Source organism: Pseudopipra pipra, chromosome 3, assembly GCF_036250125.1.
Source record: "Pseudopipra pipra isolate bDixPip1 chromosome 3, bDixPip1.hap1, whole genome shotgun sequence".
Taxonomy (NCBI): Eukaryota; Metazoa; Chordata; class Aves; order Passeriformes; family Pipridae; genus Pseudopipra; species Pseudopipra pipra.
The window spans coordinates 108,447,769-108,468,817 of record NC_087551.1 but is presented as its reverse complement, the minus strand read 5'-3'; the positions used below and the strand labels follow the sequence as shown (position 1 = coordinate 108,468,817).

At 38.1% G+C, this 21,049-nt stretch overlaps 2 long non-coding RNA genes across 3 annotated transcripts; one reads left to right on the top strand and one right to left on the bottom strand.

The window, feature by feature from the left end:
- Window positions 1-1,050: 1,050 nt before the first annotated feature.
- On the bottom strand, window positions 1,051-6,531 carry LOC135410646 (uncharacterized). 2 transcript variants are annotated; one of them, XR_010428815.1, is made up of 3 exons: window positions 6,428-6,519; window positions 1,985-2,037; window positions 1,051-1,502 (listed from the first exon to the last, which is right to left on the bottom strand). It is a non-coding gene; the product is annotated as an uncharacterized LOC135410646 (long non-coding RNA). The 2 variants fall into 2 exon arrangements; XR_010428816.1 differs by lacking the exon at window positions 1,985-2,037 and having other exon boundaries at window positions 6,428-6,531.
- A 28-nt stretch (window positions 6,532-6,559) lies between these two features.
- LOC135410644 (uncharacterized) lies at window positions 6,560-20,548 on the top strand. Its single transcript, XR_010428814.1, has 4 exons — window positions 6,560-6,654; window positions 16,022-16,125; window positions 18,526-18,698; window positions 19,608-20,548. It is a non-coding gene; the product is annotated as an uncharacterized LOC135410644 (long non-coding RNA).
- The last annotated feature ends 501 nt before the right edge of the window (window positions 20,549-21,049 follow it).

Sequence of the window (21,049 nt, the reverse complement as noted above, 5' to 3'; positions counted from 1 at the left end):
AGTTCATAGACTTTTGTGTGTCCAAACAATAATCTGTTTTTTCACAGTTGATCTAAGAAAAGATGTCATATGCCTTACATCTAAAGAGGTAAGGATATTACTAATGATGCAACTTTAAGTTGCATCATTAAATAAGATACTTTAAAGAACTTGAGTAAGATCTTTAGTAAGGAAACTATAGGAAAAATTATACTAACTTAACAGAAAGAGTCATGGAATATTAGATCAGTGACAGGAAAACAGAGTACCAAAATCCTTGGTTAACATCTTGACAGTGAGGCAATTAATCAAACAAGATGGGCAAAGATATGTGACAATGCCCTTTTCAAACAGGATTGTAAATGCAAATACAATTACCATGTGTAACGGTGACAAAAGGTAATTAAAAGTAGCTTTCTGTACACTGCCAGTAAATTTTGGTCTAAGTGGTTTATGTCTTCCTCCTCAGCTATTTTTACTATTATTAAAAGATTCTGCTTTTTTAAAAAATAAAAGAAATCCAAATATTCATGTTTGTATAAAAGAGAGGACAGGTCTTAAAAAAAAGTTTTCTTTATTTTACAAAACTATTGAGAATTAGACTCATTATCTGGCCATGAGGTCACATGCATAATCCTGCAATCTCTTTCTCTCCAAAACAGAGTGACTACATCCAAACTGCCTACTGAGACTGGTCCCTGGGTTGTGCTCATATCTGAGCTACAGCCAAGCACTGTTCGAGAAGTAGTTTTGGCTGAAAAAACCTGCAAGTACCTGAATAATTTATCAACACACATAATCAAGCCTCCTGCATGCAAGGCTGAAACCTAGCATTTTTAATTTGCTAACTCTTTTGTAAACTTGTGAGCTGGATCTGACTAGGAAGGAGTTAACTTTGTTTATGGCATCCTGAATAGTGTTGTCTTGAGCTCAAGGCTAAACCAGTGTCAATAGCACACCATGTTTTGGCCATTCTGGAGCAGAGCTTGCACAGTGTCATGGTTTTTTTTCTCCAGTGAGTAGGTGTATACCAAGCTGGGAGGGTACAATGATGGGACAGCTGACCCAAAATGGCCAATAGGATATTCCATGTCTTATTCACCAATAAAAGCAGAGAGAAAAGGATAATGAAGAGAGAACTTGTGGGTTTATGGTGCTTGTCTTCCCCAAAAACCATTACCTAAGCTGAGTCTTTGCTTTCCAGGGGGAGGCTGACATCTGATGCTGATGGGAAGAAGTGACGGAACTACTTATCTTGTTTTGCTTGCAAGATCAGCTTGGCTTTGCTTATTAAACTGTCTTTATCTTGACCCAGCAGGTTACTCACATTTGCTCTTCCCATTTTCTTCCTCATGGAGATTTGTGTTGTGTAAGTGGTAGACTGAGTGGAGGCTTGGCTGCTGGCCAGTGTCAGCCCACCACACTAATATTCTCAAGAACAGACCTGTTTTCCTTTCCTGATGCCTTTCCCTCAAATGCATTCTCCCTTAAGACAGCAAAACTCTCATGTCTTCCTCTTGTTTCTAGAAAAACAGAGAAAGACGTAAACAATGCTGTATGACTTGGAGAACCCAGTCACAGGACTTGGTAATTCAGTTACTAAAGGAATTGCAATGATATGACTATTGCCATGGTGATTGTGATGAGAAGAAAATATTATGGAAGGGAGATCTCCAGCAGGGGAATGAGGCATATAAAGAAATACAGATGAACATCCCTCTTTCTTTTTTTCTCTGCAGGTTGCTGTAATCCCAATTTTGGTCTGTTCATTGGTTGTATATTATCCATATAGCCAAATTTCAGAGTACAATAAAATTCAAACAGTCCAAGCCCACTGATTATTTCAAATATGTGAATAAAAAGAATATAATTATGAATAACAAAGATGAAAGGAAGTGTATCATCTCCACTATGTGTGTGCATCAACCTCATATTCCACCAAACTGAGTCAAATTCAGAGCTTTGTCTAACTCATGGAAGACCCTTTAGCCAATAAATATAGTACCTTGAGCCTTTCCTTCATTTTTTAATCTCTTTCTGAAAGTGTTTTTGGTGAGCCTGGAAAAGAGATATTCAGGTACTAATTTGAAACTATCACCCAACCTTATAATCTCCTACCAAATGACTTTAGACACACTCCTATGCACAGTCCCAAATCTAGCTGTGTGAGCAGAGACATGCAGTGTTTAAGGAGGGCCTGATCAAAAACCTATAGATGTCAATTGAAGTATTTTGGTTGTCCCCAGCAAGGTTGTATTAAGGCATCTCTACTGTGAGGCTTCCTAGTGTATGTATGCCAACCATAAAAAGTAGGATATAGCTGTTGGGAAGGGAAAATGTTGATGGTCATTTATAATGTGAATTTTCATTAAAAACTATATGTGAATCGGAAGTGTACTTCAGGATTTTTAGGGGCAGAAAATCTGTCAAACTGAAAGACGTTTATTTAAGTTTATTTCCTTCTAACTGACTTTTGGACCTCTGCAATGTTGCTAAATAAGTGAAGCTATTCACAGAGTGAACCTTGGCATCTGCAGCAAAGTTGCAAATAGAAGAGATACTTCAGAATTCAATTTACTTTGTATTAACTTGAGATCTGATACTCATTCTCTGTTTTAACTACTTGTTTTATCTAAACTGCTAGAGTCACATGAACGGGAAAGAAAATTAAGAGATTTCAAAATTGTTGCTCTAAGCAAAATGACTTCCTTATCTAATCTAATAAGAGGCTGGATGAGTTTCCCTGTTTTAATAATCACTGTGTTCCAAACTTCCGTTCCATTAAAAAAATTAACATAAATTGTCTGGAGAATTTATCTTACTATAATCAAGAAAGTTTTCTTCAATACCACACTAAATCATAAATGTGACAGTATGATGACAAATTTTTCTTATAGACTTTTCCTAGCATAGTAGAATGGTAACTATGCCTTTAAGACTTTGGAATAAGAAAATATATATTTATTAGAAACAAGAGGGTGTATACATCTCAGTGTAAGTAGCTGAAATGAATCTGGGTGTGACTGGACCAGTACAAAGGCAGGAGTCTTTTAAAGAAAGTCTGTAGGATGTATTGTTGCTTTAGAAGGTGGAATTTTACTACTAAGTAGGTATAGTATGAAGAGCTGAGACATAAAACCAAGGTGTTTAATGTTTTGGTGCTCCATGTTATGATGTCACATTTACCAGTTGGAGTCCAAAGTAATGCTATTAGACTTTGGTGCTTATTTTAGAGTCCCTGAGATTTAAAACTTGGTTATTGCTCCTGCTAAGATTTAATCAGCTGCGGTTTTTAATGTTAACAACAGTCTATCATTTATGGAAGAGAACTCATAAGTGAGATGATTAAGGATAGGGAGGTCACATTCTTAGAAGGAGGGGGAAATCATATATCTCATAAACTTTAGAGCTGATTATTTTGATGGTACTGTATTCCTTTTGGCTTGGGTGTGTGACTGAGGATGATAGAGAAACTTCATGAAGCATTAAAAGTCGGGTCACAGCTTTATTTATCACACATATAAATTTACTTAAATCATCACCAAGGATAAACAATGTTCCCTGTTAATGTAGGATTCCCTGCTATTGGAAGGTGCTAAGTTCTGTAGGCCTATTTAAGCAGTTTTTTTGGGTCAAGCAGTTATGATAACTGCCTTGTCCTTCTAGGGCTGTGTCTTTCACTGTAGTTCATGCCCTTGATAAAGTGACACAATGTTTTATCTCTAAGAGGTGATTTTGTCTTTCTGAAGGCATGGACTTCCACTGACCTTGCATCAGGGAATACCAGGGAAGCTGTGATGGGAGAAATGTCTTTTTTGTGAATGTGGCTGTGTAAAGAAAGTGGAGAACCAGCTTTAGCCCTGAACAATCTCTCTCTGAAAGGAAATCTCTCTTTTGACCTCTGCTGCTTTTGTCAATGCCTTAGAACTTTTACTACTTTCAGTTCAACCTGATCAACAATGTATGGAACGGGCGGCACTTTAGCAGGTTCTCAGCTGCCTTCAAAATCCATGTGAATTTACATTTTTTCCCTATTGCCTTAGTGACTATAGCAGTCAGTAAACCATTAAGGATCCTATTTTGTTGTCCCTCTCAGCAGCCATTTGGGAAGTACATATAATTCCTTCTGCTCTACTTATGTGTCATTTTAGACCAAAAATTTTCAGAGTCATGAGGTGTTCCTCAGTGACTACACGTATATTTTCCTTCCTTTAAGCCATCCAATATTGTTGCTGAGTGATTTAGTAATAACTAATAAAACTAAATACAACTAAAAAAAAAAAAAAAAAAAAAAGCCAGTCAATCCTAATAATGGAAATTACGTTTTGTAAAGATTTCTCTAAACCTTTCATATCTAATATCCCCTTCTTTGCTGTCCTAAGAGTCATGCAACATTGCTGAGTCCCAGACAGTGATCAACAGAGTGATTGTAATGATTTGTAATGACAGTTCTGGCTGTGATTTCTGGTCACACAAAGGCTAGATTATACATCTGTGGCAATTTAAAGGGGTCTGAAAATGAGAATAAATGGAAGTTGTGTCCACCAAATGGTTTATTATATTGCCATGAAATGTAAAATAGCTGCTGTGAAACTTAGAAATAGGCCTCTGTTGATTTCTAGGGGTAAAGAATACTTCATAATTGTAAGATAATGTATTATTTTAAGAAAGCATATACTGGGGTCACAGCATGGTAAATCAAAAGCTTCAAAACTCGTGAGTGAATTTTACCAATTTTATGCAGAGATATATAATCACAGAACCACAGGATCATTTAGGTTGAAAAGACACTTGGGAGCATTGAGTTGAACTTTTGACTGATCAAAACCTTGTCAACTAGACCAGGGCACTGAGTGCCATGTCCAGTCATTTCTTGAACACCTCTAGGGATGGTGACTCTACAACCTCCCTGGGCAGACCATTCTAATGTCTAATCACCCTTTCTGTGAAGAAATTCCTCCTGATGTCCAACCTGAACCTCCACTGGTGCAACTCGAGGCCATTTCCTCTTGTCCTGTCACTAGTTGCCCAGGGGAAGAGGCCGTCTCCCACGCAAACACTAACAAAAAGTGTCCTTTTTGTGTTTTTTTTTTTTTTTTAAATAATCTTAGAATGTGTTAAATATATATGTACATGTTATGTATACATATGAATGTTATAACCTATATAGATATAACATTCATTTTAATATGTAACTACACACATATATATATAGATACAGTTTCACACAAATATATTCTTTCCAAACTTTTTGTATGTCTGTCACCTACTAAGGTTTCAAGATAAACCATGATGAATTTTGTGGCTTCAAAATTCAGTCACAAAAAATATAGAAGTTTGTATCATAGAGTTTGCCTCCAGAATAGTGTCTTTAAAGTCATTAGCAACTACTCTAAGACTTGTGAGAAAACTGCCATAATTAGCAGCATTGATTCATAGATATGGAATCTACTCACCAGAGTCTTTTGCCTGTAGAGCAACCATGTGAAGATGCATCTTGGTATACTTTAAAGGAAAATACCTTCACGAACTGAATATCTCTGGTCAATAACTATCTTTAATAGATCCAAATTTGCTTTGAAAGCTAAATAAATACATCAGAAGTAATTTTGAAGCAGTGACTGCAAAGTAATTTGAATGTCTGCTGGAGACAGTTTTGGATAAGACAGAGAGTTAAAAGTGTTAAAAATGAGGCAAAATACAAAGAATATAAGGCTTTGAAACCATGCTATCACTTCTTTTGAGGTAATATGCAGGATAAGAAGGTGGGTTTGTTTTTTGTGGTTTCTTTTCTGTTTGTTTGGGTTTTTTGGTTTGTTTGGGTTTTTTTTGTTTTTGTTTTTGCTTTTGTTTTTTTTCTTTTTGGTTTGGTTTGGTTTCTTTGTTTGGTTTTTTGGTTTTGGGTTTTTTTGGAGGAGTGGGAGAGGTTGTTGGTTGGTTTGGTTTTTTTTCCTCCTAGAAGGCTTAATACTAAAATTCTGCCTCTTTATGTGTTCGAATCCCAGCTCACTAATGCAGATCTTTGGATCCAAAACTCAAGTATAGTTTTCTGTTGTGTTTTGATCATGTTGCAGTTTAGATGCAAAATATCACTAGGGAAATGTTAAAGCTTTCAGGCTACTGACTCACAAAACAAACAGTGACCAAAGCCAGCTCCTGGAAGGATCCACATTGTATATGTGTCCATATATGCCAATAAATTTTCCACTAATGGACTTTTATCCCGATCAGGAAGAGAAGAGAACAGCATGAGGGTGCTGGTACTTTTTTTGTGTTTGCACAGATATTGAATATTGTTTGTGTTTCTGTCTGTGTTTATCTATGTGGCTGGCTATGTGTATATTTGTACGTGTGTTGTTTACTTCTGTCTGTGTGTCTATTGGGAGTACCTATTGAGCCTTGACAGACTGAATGTGGGGAGATGGAGCTCTTGGACTGCTGGACTCACCTCTGTTGTGTGGCAAGATTCAGCCACCCCTACAAAACCACAGGATAATTCAGTATGGAAAAGACTGCAGTTGTTTCCCAACCCCACCTCCGGCTCAAAGTAAGGTCAGCTATGACATCAGACCAGGTTGCTCAGGGCTTTCTACTCTGAGAACTTCAAAATGTCTCTGGACAACTTGTTCCAAAACTACACTAAGCTTGTGGTGAAAAAGTTTTTAACTACAACAGGTCAGAGCTGTGTTTCTTCCTTTCTCTCTGTACTGGTTTTGGCTAAGATAGAGTTCACGTTCTTCACAGTAGCTGGTGTGGGGCTGTGTTTTGGCTTTGTGCTGGACACAGTGTTGATAATACAGGGTTGTTTTAGCTATTGCTGAGGAGTTCTTACACAGGATTAAGACTTCTCACACTGCCTGGCCAGTCAGTAGGCTGGGAATGCACAAGAATCTGGGAGGGGACACAGCTGGCAAAGCTGTCCCCAACTGACCCAAGAGATATCCCACACCACATGACATCATTCTCAGCAATAAAAGCTCAGGGAAAGAAGGAGGAAGGGAGCAGAGGGGCATTTGCCATATGTTGTCTGTCTTCCCAGGTAAATGTTAAGCACGATGAAGTCCTGCTTTCCTAGAGATAGGAAAACTACCTAAACACCTGCCTGCCAGTGGGAAGCGGTGAATGGATTCCTTATTTTGTCGTGCTTGTGCATTCTACTTCTGCTTTAACTGTTAAATTTTCCTTACCTCAACCCATGAGTTTTCCCACTCTTTTGCTTCTGATTCTATCACCCATTCCACCTAGGTAAGCAAATTGCCAGGCAGGGTTAAGCCACAACATTTTCCCATACAAAACTGAATGTTCTTCACAGAAGATGCCTTTTCAAGTTTTTTTCCGATGTTAGAATAGCTTGAGGTACTTTCCAACAGCTGATCACTCGGACACATTATCTGCCTACCACTTGGGTATGCTAAGGATAACTTGGTAGTAAATGTTACATCTGTTACACCGGTGGAGTTAAATATATGGTTTGGGGTTTACTGGATTAAGCCACAACAGCCAACAATTCAGGATTGTACTGGACATTCAGAACTCTTCAATATAAATGGAATGCCAGCAAAGCAGCAGCTTCACTCCTGCTTTACAGCATACACAGACATCCATGAGATTGGCAGGTTTAACACAAATTTTTGCTGGTAAAACTATGGCATATGATTACAACTTAAAATTGTGACTTCTTCCATTTGCCTTTGAGGTTTGAGGCACAAAGAATAGGAGGATCATAAACTTGTATTTATTGACTGAAGGAAAAAGAACACAGCAAAGAACTCCTTTAAATGCTGTCAGTTAGAGTTCTGGACATGTTATACCTATTATTTTGCAGTTATTCACTTTAGTAAGCGAAAATAATCGAGGCCATTAATACTGCTTGAAAGTAAACTCTCCATCAGCAATTCCTGAAGTCCCTGGTCTAAAGAAATTATATTTATAAGATGGATGATGCACTATTACTAGAAATTGTTATTTCAGGTTTCCAAGAGAGCACACAAACTACCAATATTAAAAAAGAAAGTTAATTTCCAAATTATTTTTCCCAGAGCTTTTTTTTAGTGACCTAAAGTGTTACTCTGGTGTTGATCCTATAATATATATGTTACTCTGTCTATTTCTCATTACTGACAAATGGAATTCTAAAATTCTAAAACTCCCCCATGAAAGGGGAAGATTTCCTCGATCCTTAGTGGGGGGAATTTTCCTCCAGCCTTAATGTTTTATTTGTCAGCTCCCCAGGAAAGTCAAGACCCTTGTGCCTGACAGTCTGTCAGCATCTTCTTATGGGGACCCTTCACTGAACAGTCCTCCTGATCTGGAGGGTATTTCCACTGACTTGTTCAGGGACATACACCGACAGCATAGGGGAGACCCCTCAGTGGGTCTTCCACTTTATTTGAGTGCATTCCCTGCAGCTGGTGACCGCCAGTGCCCGTGAAGGACACTAACAGTTTATGGAAGAAACTCTTTATTAATGGAAAATTCTGGCAGGTTAAGGTTTGAGGATTGTTGGTGACAGGAAAGCAGGCTGTCCCCATGTGCTGGTTCAAAGGTAAACGAGCAGGGGAAATGAACTCAACCCAAAAGAGAGATTATAAATCAGAATAACAATTTAATAAAATAATACAATAAAGTACGATTATACAGACAAGCAATTGGTTTTAACCCACAAAACCCAAATGTATGACCCAGCACCCTGGGGCATGAACAGAGTGGTGTTCTTTGGGCCTCCTGAGTCCAAAGGAAAAGGAGAGGGGAAAACCTGTTGGTGAGAGTGCTGTTGCAGTCTGGTCAAGAGTGGTGATTGCAGTCCAGTCGAGAGTGGTGGTCTGCAGTTTGGTTGAGAGTGGTGATCTGCAGTCTTCCTCTGGATCCCATGAGTGGTTCCAAAAGTCCCAAGACTCCAAGATTATATATTCTCCAGTTCAGGCAGGAATGCTCAGTACTTCCCTCAGGGCGGGGAGTTCCACAAAAGAGTGTGAGGACAGGGAGGCACCCTCCTATCTCGCAGGCCTCTTAACACCTAGTTTATAGCCTGAGGAGTCAGGCTCTATGGGCAGATGGTGTAAATAGTCTATTGATACCAGTTTCTGGGAAATGGCATGGAAGGCTATAGAATACACAGTTTTGGGTTACACCCATGAGGTGATGAACTGGTCCCAGCTGTTCTAACTAGGACACCCCATGTGCCAAGAGATGAGCTGACAGGGAAGAAGACAGACTGGTGGAACTTTGGGCTTGGCTGGTACTCAGAGAAAAAAGGAGTGTTTACGACCTTGGGAAGAAGGGACAGGAAACTTCAGGAGCACTACAAGGATGTCATGAGGTTATGCGAGGAGAAAATTAGAAGGGCCAAAACCCAAGGGACTTTAAAGTGGGTGCTGCCCAAAAAGAAAATAAAAAATATTTCTATAAATACATTTTTAACAAAAAGACGGCCAAGGAGAATTCCCATCCTATATTGGTTGTGGGAGGAAACAGTGACAAAGGCTGAGAAAAAGGCTGAGGTACTTCCTTCTTTGTCTCAGTCTTTAATAGCAAGACCAGTTGTTCTCTGTCGTTATTAGAAACCATTTCTTTACTGAGAAGGTTTTCAAGTCTTGGAACAGGCTGCCCAGAGAAGTGGTTGAGTCACCATCCCTGGAGGTATGTAAAAGATGTGTAGATGTAGTGCTTGGAGACGTGGTTTAGTGGTGGACTTGGCACTGCTGGGTTATTGTTGGACTCAATTATCTTATATGTCTTTTACAATCTAACCAAATCTATGATTATATGACAAGCTTTTGTGATTTACAAAGAGACTAGTAGTTTAAAGGATTTAAGAGGCTTTTCAAGGGAAGAGTAGAGGAAATAGGAAAAAAAGTGCTTCAAAGTCTGGTGGTGTAAGGCTATTTTGGCATTCTATCTCTGTGCTTTATTTTGTGAGCTTTTTGATCACTGTCTGAGTGTGAAGCCTTTGTTTTCCTGAAAAAATTGTCACATAAATATAGGTATTACAGATGAAATAAGCCTATTAGATCATTTTATCCCTTTCCTTGTCAGTGGAAAAACATTTCCTATGGTAAATTATCTAGTGCAGGCCTAGACAGAAAATAACTCAATTTTGTAAGAAAAGCAAAGCAAAACAAAACAAAACACCACCACTCCCTCCCTACAGAGGTTTCAACATTTATTTTCATTCTGAATCAAAAGACCATTCAAAATTCATAAGAGAACAAAAAAGATAGAGAGAGACCAATACAAAGCAAGTTCTACCAGTGTGAAAACTGACTCGGAATTTGGAAAATTTGAATTCTTATTTCTGACAACAGACGGATTTGAATGTACCTTTCTCACACTCTGGCCAAATAAATAGACTGCTGACAATGCTGAAGAACCATGACTCTCTTCTGCATTATAAAAGAATGTATGGTTTAAGATATTTTTTTTTTTTCACTTCTGGTTTAATTTTACCAGCATTAATTCCTGGTACATCTTATTTAAACTCAGTTATGCACTAGGACCACCTTAAATAATTTCCCTCTATCCTTGGTGTTTATAGCCTTCAAATGTACATAAACAGTTAACATATCCCTTCCCCCTTTCCCCCTCCAGTCATTGCTTAGCAAGTTATACATATTTATTTCTTTTAATCTTTCACCGTAAGTCAATCCTTTCAGCTCCTTAATAATTTATGTTGCTTTTCCTTGAATTTCCTCCAAAGTGTCAAGATTTTTTCTAATACTGTGAGGCCCTGCATACTTTATTCTAGACATATACTCAACTGTTGACATGGGGAGAGATAGAATATCAGTAGCTTATGTTTGCTTCTTTCTTTATTTTGCATGCTTGGTGTCTGATTTTTTTTAGACTCCCATAAACAAATGGTGTTATTTCTCTGCTTATAGTGAGTGTGCATACCAGACATAAGTATGCACAGGTATTATGGTCATATGAAAATGATTTCATGTCATGTCCTTTGCCTTTTGGCATTACGTCCTGAAAGATCACCTAACATCAAAAATCTGATAAACAAATTAAAGCTACAAGCACAGCTCAGTCAGATATCTGACAACTGCAGCATCTCCAAATGCAGTACTCACCTCTCCATGTTGGTGACCTTACAAGCATTCAAAGAGGTCCTCAGGTGAGTATGGCTTGATAGTTTCCAATCTTGGAAGGTGGTATGCATTCACAGCAATCTGAAAGCTGCCAAACAAAACAAAATATTCTCTACAGCAAATGGGTTATGCAAGGGATTTAAGATGGTGTTTGATTTCACAAGGCAGTTTTGCAAGTTGATGTAGATGCTAGTTTAGATGGAAGGGAACTCCTTCACACCTAGAAGACTTACCAGACTTTAGGGAGATTTACCAAGTGAATTTGGGATCAACACAAGATCTAGCTCTCATCAATCTGTGTGGGATTTGGTCCTTGGAAGTGACCATGCCATCAGCTGGGGAGTCTGGATCCCTTTCCCCACCCACGACGTGGAGGAGCCCAGTTCTAGTTCCATCTCCATCTGAAGAGCCATTCTGACATCTTGAGGGATGGGGAAAGGGAACTCCAGAACTAGGGGTTTCTCAGGCCCCGAGCCTGGAGGGGAGAGGTGCCCTCCCCTCCCCCCACGCACGTGGTCCCGTGGCTGGCACAGAGACAGCATACCGGCGTGGAGAGAAGGCAAGAGAGTGTTTATTGTTGGGGATGTTACATTTATAGGGTTAGGGAGAATCACAGGTTAACCAATTAGAATCATAGAATGGTAGAATAGATTGGGTTGGAAAAGACCTCCAAGATCATCAAGTCCCACCCCTGATCCAACTCCAATTACTATATCATGGCACTAAGGGCCATGTCCAATCTCTTTTTAAAAACCTCCAGGGATGGTGAATGCACCACCTCTCTGGGTAGGCCGTTCCAATGCCTGATAACCCTCTCCGTAAAGAATTTCTTCCTAACATCCAACCTAAACCTCCCCTGGCAGAGCTTGAGCCCGTGTCCCCTTGTCCTATTGTTGGTTGCCTGGGAGAAGAGACCAACCCCCGCCTGGCTATAACCTCCCTTCAGGTAGTTGAAGAGAGTGATGAAGTCGCCTCTAAGCCTTCTCTTCTCCAGACTAAACAACTCCAGTTCCCTCAGCCTCTCCTCATAGGACTTGTGCTCAAGTCCCTTCACCAGCCTCTTTGCTCTTCTCTGGACCTGCTCCAGCACCTCAATATCCTTCCTGAACTGAGGGGCCCATAGCTGAACACAATACTCAAGGTGTGGCCTCACCAATGCAGAGTACAGGGGAAGGATCACTTCCCTGCTCCTGCTGGCCACACTGTTCCTGATGCAGGCCAGGATGCCATTGGCCTTCTTGGCCACCTGGGCACACTGCTGGCTCATGTTCAGCCTCCTGTTGATCAGGACCCCCAAATCTCTTTCCGCCTGGCTGCTCTCCAGCCACTCTGTCCCCAGCCTGTAGCACTGCTTGAAGTCTCAAGGGGCTTACAGGAACACCCAATCACAGGAATGGTTTAACAAGGTCCAATGAAACACCTTAGGACATCTTCCCAGGACATTCCTGAGATAACACTACCGTGGGGGGTCTTGGAAAGAAGAAACACGTGTTTGCAAAGAGACCACCAAAAGCCATTTTAAGACATGTTTAAACAACAGTTTTCCCATATAATGCAGGTTTAGTGCCACAGGGGAGCTCTCTGGAGAACCAAAATCCATTCTCAAGGGACAAGACACTTAAGAAACATTGCACTTTGATGGGTACTGAGACCAATGAGATAATTATTTGGGTCTAGCTGAGTGTGCTCAGGTTGCCGGTGCAAACATTGCTTCAATGGTTAACGATAATTAGAAATCAAAGTTGTGCGGGGTGAAGGATGTACCAGAAGGAACAGAAGGAAATGACAGTTTGTTCCCACTTTCGGAGTCTTCATAGATCTCATTGTTCCTAAGAGTCGTTTAGTGGTATTCATTATTATATTAAGTAAATTGTACGATTAAAAAGAGACTCAACATGTATAAATTCATCATCTAATCAGATACTCAGCATCTCTGTTACCTCCTAAACAGTATTATCATTCTCATCTGCATGAAGCTCACAACAACAAAGTGCTTATTGTTTCTTTGCTAAATTGACATTAAAACACATGTATCTTGGGTACTTTTGGGAAAAGCAGGAAATAATCCAACATAAAGCTTCATTTCAGTCCTTTAGAAAAATTTTGTTTTGAGTTTTAGCTTCCAATTTTAAACCATTTATTGGCATAAATCATGTAACATTTCAAATCATAATGGATATTTATCCATTTAGATTTCTAAATTATTGAAAGTAAATTATTCGTTTATAGAAAAATAAAAGATTTTTTTTACAGTCATTCTTTCCACCCAAACTATTACAATTACAAACACTTTTTTTTTTCAAATACTCTAAAATTATTTTTTGTCCATGGTATAGTGAAAGGATATCTAGAAAAAAATATTTAGTCAATTGAATGCAAAAAGAAAATAATCTACTGCATGAGGGAGCCTCTTCTTTAGCAATAATCCATCAATCCTCTGAATTTGTTTTTCTACCACATGAAATCTTCTATGTGCTCTAAATACACATGAGTTTCCTTTGGTGAAATGCTCATTATTTTGATCTTTTCAGTCTCAAGATTTCTCTTTTTTGTTGTTTGATTAATTATGTTTATATTATAGCAAGCTCTTGTATTCCAATACTTCACATTTCTAATTTTCTAATAGATTCAAAATATGCTTCCACGATGCAACTGTCCTTCTTTTTTGTATAGTGACACCACTCTTCATTTAATCCAATCATATTTTATTCTTTTACTACCACATCATTCTCCTAAGGCACCTCAATAGATCTACAGCATTCACTATATATAATGGACATAAATATGCCTGAGATTTGTAGCTGTGATGCTCTACTATCCGTCTCATCTATACTCCAGTTTCCTTCTTGAAGTTATATCTAACCTTGCTCTTTTTTACCCTCTGATATGATAATTTGTGCATTTAATCTATTCCTCTAGGAAATTTACAGACTTGAGAAGTTTGTCATTTATGCATGAAAATATCTTCTTAAACAATGTATCATACTTATAGAGCACTTTACATTTCAGAAGATTTCACAGATAGTAACTAATTAATCAAAGATGTCTCTACATAGAATAGAAAATAAAATTTGAGTATCTCAGTTTTAAAAAGACAAAATTGAACTGAGAGATTTAGGTGAGTTGCTCAAGCCAACACTGAAAATTAGTGGCAGATTCAGAATGATGACTTGATATTTCATGGGCAACACTTTGTTCAAACATTTGGAAAGAATTTCCTCACTGTGCTTTGATTTCAACACTTATAGGAACTTTCTTACAATTTATCACATGGCCCTGAAACATATTCAGTGATTTTGATATTGGTCAAATTATTTTAGAATTTCCAGTCTTCAGAAATCAAAGGTTTATGTTGTTGGAGAAAGAGAATATGCAGGTCTCCCTTTGAGAAGCAGAAAATTTATCTGCAGGTGTGGAAGACCTCAATATATTGGATTTAAAATCTTTGGCACATATATTATGAGCTACTTATATTTTCTCTTTCAGTATTCATAGGTTTTATGCACAGAAATTTTGAAGGATGCAAAAATTTAACTAATTTTTTTTTCACAAAAAACTCTTCCTCAAACAAGTGGGATAAGTGGCGCGTCCTTCACAGCATAGGGATGAGTTCAAGATTTGCAAGGGAGGAAAATATATCAGCATGTCTGTAACATCAACCCATAAGAAAGACAGGAATTCCCTTCTTTCAAGAACTGTAGCCCCCTTCCTGATAACTCTTCCTACCAGTTAGTGAAGCACAAGAACATAAGAATACCTTGCCTAATCCAATATTCTGTCCCTAGCAATGGCCAGTTGAGAAACAAGAAAATGTGCTGGAGTCTGTCCACAGGAAGATTTCATTCCATTAGGATTTCATTGATCTCTCAAGACTGTGGATTATAACTACACTCGAAGCATTTTTTTAGCATTAAATATAATAGTTCCAGCTCCTCTTCTTATCAATAAAAGCAAGCAATTCTTTTTCTAAGCCCAAGTTTACACTTAAAACTGTTTTCAGAGATGACTGTGACCATCTTAAATCAAGGTTCTAAGGAGAGAAAAAAGCCTATATCCTAAGAAAAATAAATCCCATTTGAACTTCTTTAACCGAGTAAGGAAATACTTGGATGAAAGTGCTTTCCTACTGGTTCACATTGCTTATCTACTACTGGGTTCAAATACTGAATTGACATGGAGGTGCAGAAGTGTAATGGTAGACTGAACCTGAATATGTATCATGGAAAACTTTTTTCAGGCAGAGCAGTGTACCTGAGAGTTTCCACTGGAATAAACTTTAGCCCCTCTTTTGTTGATTTCCATCCTAAAGAAAGCAGGACATGAGGTGCAACAATGAACACACTTCTTGTTCTGATAGAGTATTTGCACAAGGCCAAGCTCTGTATCCTTGTGCACAAGGCACAAAGCATTTACCCTCCCTGCCAGTACAAACATAGGGTTTGGCATTCTGGGGCAATGTTTTACTCAACCTAAATAGAGTACACATGGAAAATATGGCATATTTAAATCTGTTGCCTATTTTGTGAGAAGACAAACACTTCAGATGGCTTTTGATTTTGTGTGGGGCTCTTGGAAGCAATTTCCAGGCATATGAAAGGTATGAAAGTGTCTGGGAACACTCAGCACGGATCTTGACACAATATGCCATAATAATTGTGTGATGAGTTATGTATGGTTTAGATAAGAAGACAATAAGTTGGTTTGAAAACTGACAGGACCATTTGGCTCAAAGTTTTGTGGTGAGAGGCAATCAGCAACAAACCTTTGAACTCAACAGTAAAAAGTCCAACTGATACAGAGCTAATAGTTCCTCATGGAGCAATATGAGCAATACTGGGTTCAATACTGTTTGTCTTTACTGATGATGGCATGATGTGCCTTAGTTTGGAGAAAAGAAGGCTGTGGGAAAGGGTGTGGCAGATGAAATCTAACTGCAGTCTTCCTAAAAGAGAGGTTTTAAAGAAGAGAGAGACAGACTTTCCTGAAGGCTGTGCAGTGAATGGACAAGACATGTTGGGCACAAGTTGCAAGAAGGGAAACAGTTCTTCAAAATGTGAGTGCTTACGAATTAAAACAGCTTGTCTGGACAGGCTGTTGAAGCTCCACTCTAGGAGATTTTCAAAATTTGAGTGAGCAAAGTGCTGAGAAATTTAAGACAACTAGGAGATTCATTCACGTTTCAGTGGAAGTTGGACTAAATAACCTCCAGAGGTCACTTAAAACTTTTTTTCCCTATAGTTCTACATATTTCCTATGACTTCTTCATCTAAGTGTCTGATTTCTACTGCTAACAATCCCAGTCTCATATTTTTTGTCTTCTGTCTTGTGACATATCCCCGAGTAAGAAGCAATGCTTACTTTTTTTGTTTGTCTGAAATCTCTGCTTGAGAACAGTGTGTGCACTCCGCAGAAGCAGGCACTTATTTTGTCTTCTAATTTTTAGCCCTTTTCTGTATCTGGGAGATACTAATGTTTTCTGAAATCAGTTCAATTCTCTGCCTTCAATCCAACATTCTGAGCCTCATAGCTCTATGGGACCACATCTACTAATCTCCTCTGCTCCATGTGATCTGTGGAGACTTCTCACTCCATCCTCTAGACTACTGACCTTGCAATCTCATTTCCTGAACATTTACAGTTACGTCATTTAGAAAATTTGAACATATTAGGCATTAAGTGAGAATATACTTCCTCCTGTGCTCTGTATTGACTAAATATACTTGGAGTACCTTGACGAGAAATTAACCAAGAGTGAACTTTTCTTCCCTTCCACAGGAGAATCACAGCCATTCTGTAATTAGATGCTGAGGTAGACACCAAGCAACAAATTTATTCTGTAGAAAAGCCATGAAGTGACAAAGGGCAATTCAGCCTCCCAGAGTTCTCTCCCAGAGGCACAGCATCCCCTGGGGCACCCTAATCAAACCTGTAGAAAAAAATAAAGGCCACTGTATGGCTTCATAACTATGAAGGGAATCACTATGTGATCTGATACCTCATAATCTCATTGTGGAGAGAGAGATTTATTGATGAATGTGTGTTAGTCACACACTGAATTTTTTAGGCAATTAACCAGGGGGGGAAAAAAGGAAATTAAAAGCAATTGCCTTATTTTTGTTTGAATGTGATTAACTGAAAAGATGATATAGTATACAGTATATTAACAAAAATATCCTATGAATATTTACCAGGCATACTTAATCAACTGAGAATACACAGCAGTCAATGAATCAGTCATTTTCTGAGACCTTAGGTACTCCTAGAATAATGTACTGAAGCAGACTCAACTATTGAAATGTTCTGTTAGGTCAATTATCAATTTATCATTAAATACTAGATTCTTCATGTGCACAATAGACAGCAAACTTGAAACAAAATTTTACAGTCTGTTGAGTATATAAAACAAATCTGGAAATGTTCTGAACATGATAGCTTTATAGACATGATGGGCATTTAAGATTTCTTTACGACCTGGAATATAACACACACACACACACACACATACGTGCCCAGAATCATAGAATCACAGAGCATCTGGAGTTGCAGGGAACCTTCAGGATCATTGAGTCCAACTTCTGGCCCTACACAAGACCAACCCTAAAACCGAATCCTATACTGATTCAGGCACTAGGTCATCATGTTTTTCAAACAGCCTCTGTGATCTGCTTTTTACCACTACCCAATTACCTATCTGTGTCTCACATAGAAAATTTTGGTAGATGTTACATGATCTGCTAACTCTAAATCTTTCTACTAAGATAAAATCACAGTCCTCATCAAGTCACTTGAACTTAAGAGTGTAATAGTTGGTAGAAGCACAGTTCAACTAAGCAAGACTGGAGAACTTACCACTTTACAACAGGATGCTGTCTAAATAGCTGAGGCCTTAAAGAAATTGGAGCAATCCTCAGGTGTTCAAATATGTTCTAGCTTTTAATAACAGTTATAGGTCATTATGTTGTGACAACATGATGGATCTTCATATTACATTTTGATTAAATCTTTGACTTTGCATTTACCATCAGCTGGAGTGACTAGGGTAAAGGTAAAGGTCCAGCACTGACAACTTTTGTTGAACTGTAGTTCTCCCATCTTAACAAACTTTTGACAGTTTACAGGTCCCTTCTCATTGCTGTATCCTTTATTAACGTGAGAGAAGTTCTTGTCAGAGCTTTATCTTGCATGCCTTTGTTTCCTCCCTTATACTGTCAGCAATACCTATATCTTTATAACACTGCTACATAATATGACCGATGGTTAGAGACTAAGTGTATTAAACTGAGAGATGAAAGAGTTGCGCCACTGAGTACTTGCCTGGAGCAACAGTAAAAATTGATGCCTTTCAGTCATAATGTTGATACATACACATACACACTTAAAGGTTTTCAGCATAAATACCCTTCAGTCCTGCTTTATGGCCATGAATTTAAAAACTGTATCTGTTTTCCTCTAGAGCTAGCATTCTAAACCAGAGTTGAAGTAAAAAGCTGAGGAGGAGAGGGACAAAAAAAAGAATTACCTCTTTGGATGAATTAGCTAAGAAGCAAAGAGCTTCATGAATTATCACATTGTATCATCACAGTTTCATAATAATTTCTATTGACTTCAGCTCCAAGAAGTGAGAAGGTATTCAGTTCATATATGAGCTCAAAAGTGTACTTTTTACAAGATTGCAGTAGTAGTCTCCCATGCTGAGATACACAATGAAACATGCAGTCAATCAAAAACCACACAGACACAAAAAAAATTAAATAAGAGCCTACTTAGAAACACATTATCATTTACACCACCTGCAGTCAGGTACACTTTTTACAATTACTACAGATAATGAAATCAGTACAGTATCAGCACCTGAATTCTGACTTCCAGAACGACCTTTCCTAATTCTCATTTGCCTCAGAATGTTTTGTTTCTACAACATTACCAGTTACAGATGTCTCATGAGAAAATTGGATGTATTGGTAGGAATCCTTTGATAAAAGGGTATTTGCAGAAAAAAAGATTAGGAGACAGTAAAATTCCCATGGGAACTTCAGAATTTGCTTTATGAATTCAGAAAGAGAATTAAATTTAATGAGACTTAGCTGCTGAAAAGCCAGGTAGCAATAAAATGCCATTATCTTTGTGAAAACTTTCTAAAGTCATAGAATCACTAAAAAATAGGGCTGAAAAGGAATTCAAGGCTCATCCAGGGAAGAGAGATCCAAGGCAAGAAAAATTATTTCTGTTTCTTTTTGATAAGTGCTTTTAAGCTTCCTATAAAAGACACCTAATGATGGAAGCAGCATAGATTCCCAAGACAATCAATATTAGAATTAAAATGGTTTTTATTGATGCCCAGTATAAATTTTTCTCCACACTCCTTGTCTTAGCCTCCAAAGATTTTAAGGATAGGTTAATTCTTCCTTTATTTCAACATCTTGCTATCAATATATCACAGCTGAACTTTTTGTAGAGTCAACAAAAATAGGGGGTTTTATCTGTTTTGTTGTCATGTATTTTCTAGACCTTTCTTTTGCTTTTCCCTTCAATTAGGTCAACTTATTGAAGTGCAATGCTGATAACCAACTAGTGCTCAGACTGGAGTGTTCTCATTTGTCCTCCATGGTCTCTGAGAGAGAGCAAGACCCTGGAATCTGGCCTGTTTGCTCAGGACTATGCTCCTGCTGGAGCTGACTTTACAAATTTCCTTCACAGCACGGCGATGTGGATGGATGCACTCACCAGCTGCTTTCATTTGTTGATCAAAGTTCTCCATTCTGTCACAGACCTCTCCTATTTAATCAAATCCGCATTCCCCGGGGGTAATGAACATGGAATACATGTATCTTTTTAAAAAAATGGATAGATTATCATCTATCTTTTTTTCACATGGATGATTTTTCCACCAAGGTGCTGGATGGTCTGTGGAGAACCCAGATGCTTCCTTTGGACTGTTGGTTTTTTGTTTGTTTTTTTTTTTTTTTTCTGAAGAAAGTAAACCGCTTTGGTATTTTTTCAGTAACTGCACATAATTTGTTTAAACAGAGGACACATTTGTCTTTCAAATTAATCCCCTCAACAGCAGAGCTTTTTTAAAAAAAATTAATATCTGCCTAGTCTTTACCCCTGAGAACTATCTTGTACCTCTAGTCACCATTTCCATCATGGCTTGGTGAAAGGAAATTAGTTATTACCTTCATCATTGTAAAATGCACATATAAGGTGACAGGAAAAAAAAGGATGCTAGATTTAATTCTGGTGTAAATGTTTATTTTCAGGAGATGAAGATATTCTTTGGACTGATTTTTGTTCCCTCTACATTCAAGGAGGTGGTAGCTATTGTAAAGATATTTTTTCTTTGGCAAAGATAGTGGAAGTTATGTCTGGCCAAAAGTGGTCATAAATTTTAGTTTTGGTGTGTTTTATTTGGTTATAAGACTGTTTTCATTAATTATGTAAGTCTCCAGTAGCTGAGGAGATAAGCTTCAATATCATGCTGTGCTCTGAATGTTCAAGAAGTCACTAGTGAACAACACGTTCTTTTCAGAAACTTGATAAATGATTTTTGAGGGTTTTGCAAGACTTCAGCATCTTGAAGACAGGCATGACAATTTGGCAGGTTCTATGCACTTTGAGCACCATTATATGTATTTCCTTGGAGTCAAGATTTTTTAGCCAGGAAACTGAGGAAAAGCGCAGAGTAAATGTAAGGCGATACGTCCTTTTTGGGTATTTTAGTGGAAGATACCTGCTTTTACTCTTTTTAATCGTAAAAAGGAAAAGTGAGGAGAATAAGCTAAAACTCACAGCTTAAGAAGAATTTCAAGGGCTGAGACAAGACAGCATTATAAAACTTATCCACTATATCAAGACCAGCAACTCCTTTGGAAGCCTGTTGTTGAATTAATTTTCCCCTCTGTTACTATTAGTGGTACAGAGTGGATCTTTGTCTCGTTCCACTGGCTATATCAAGGGTACTGCTACTTCATATACCC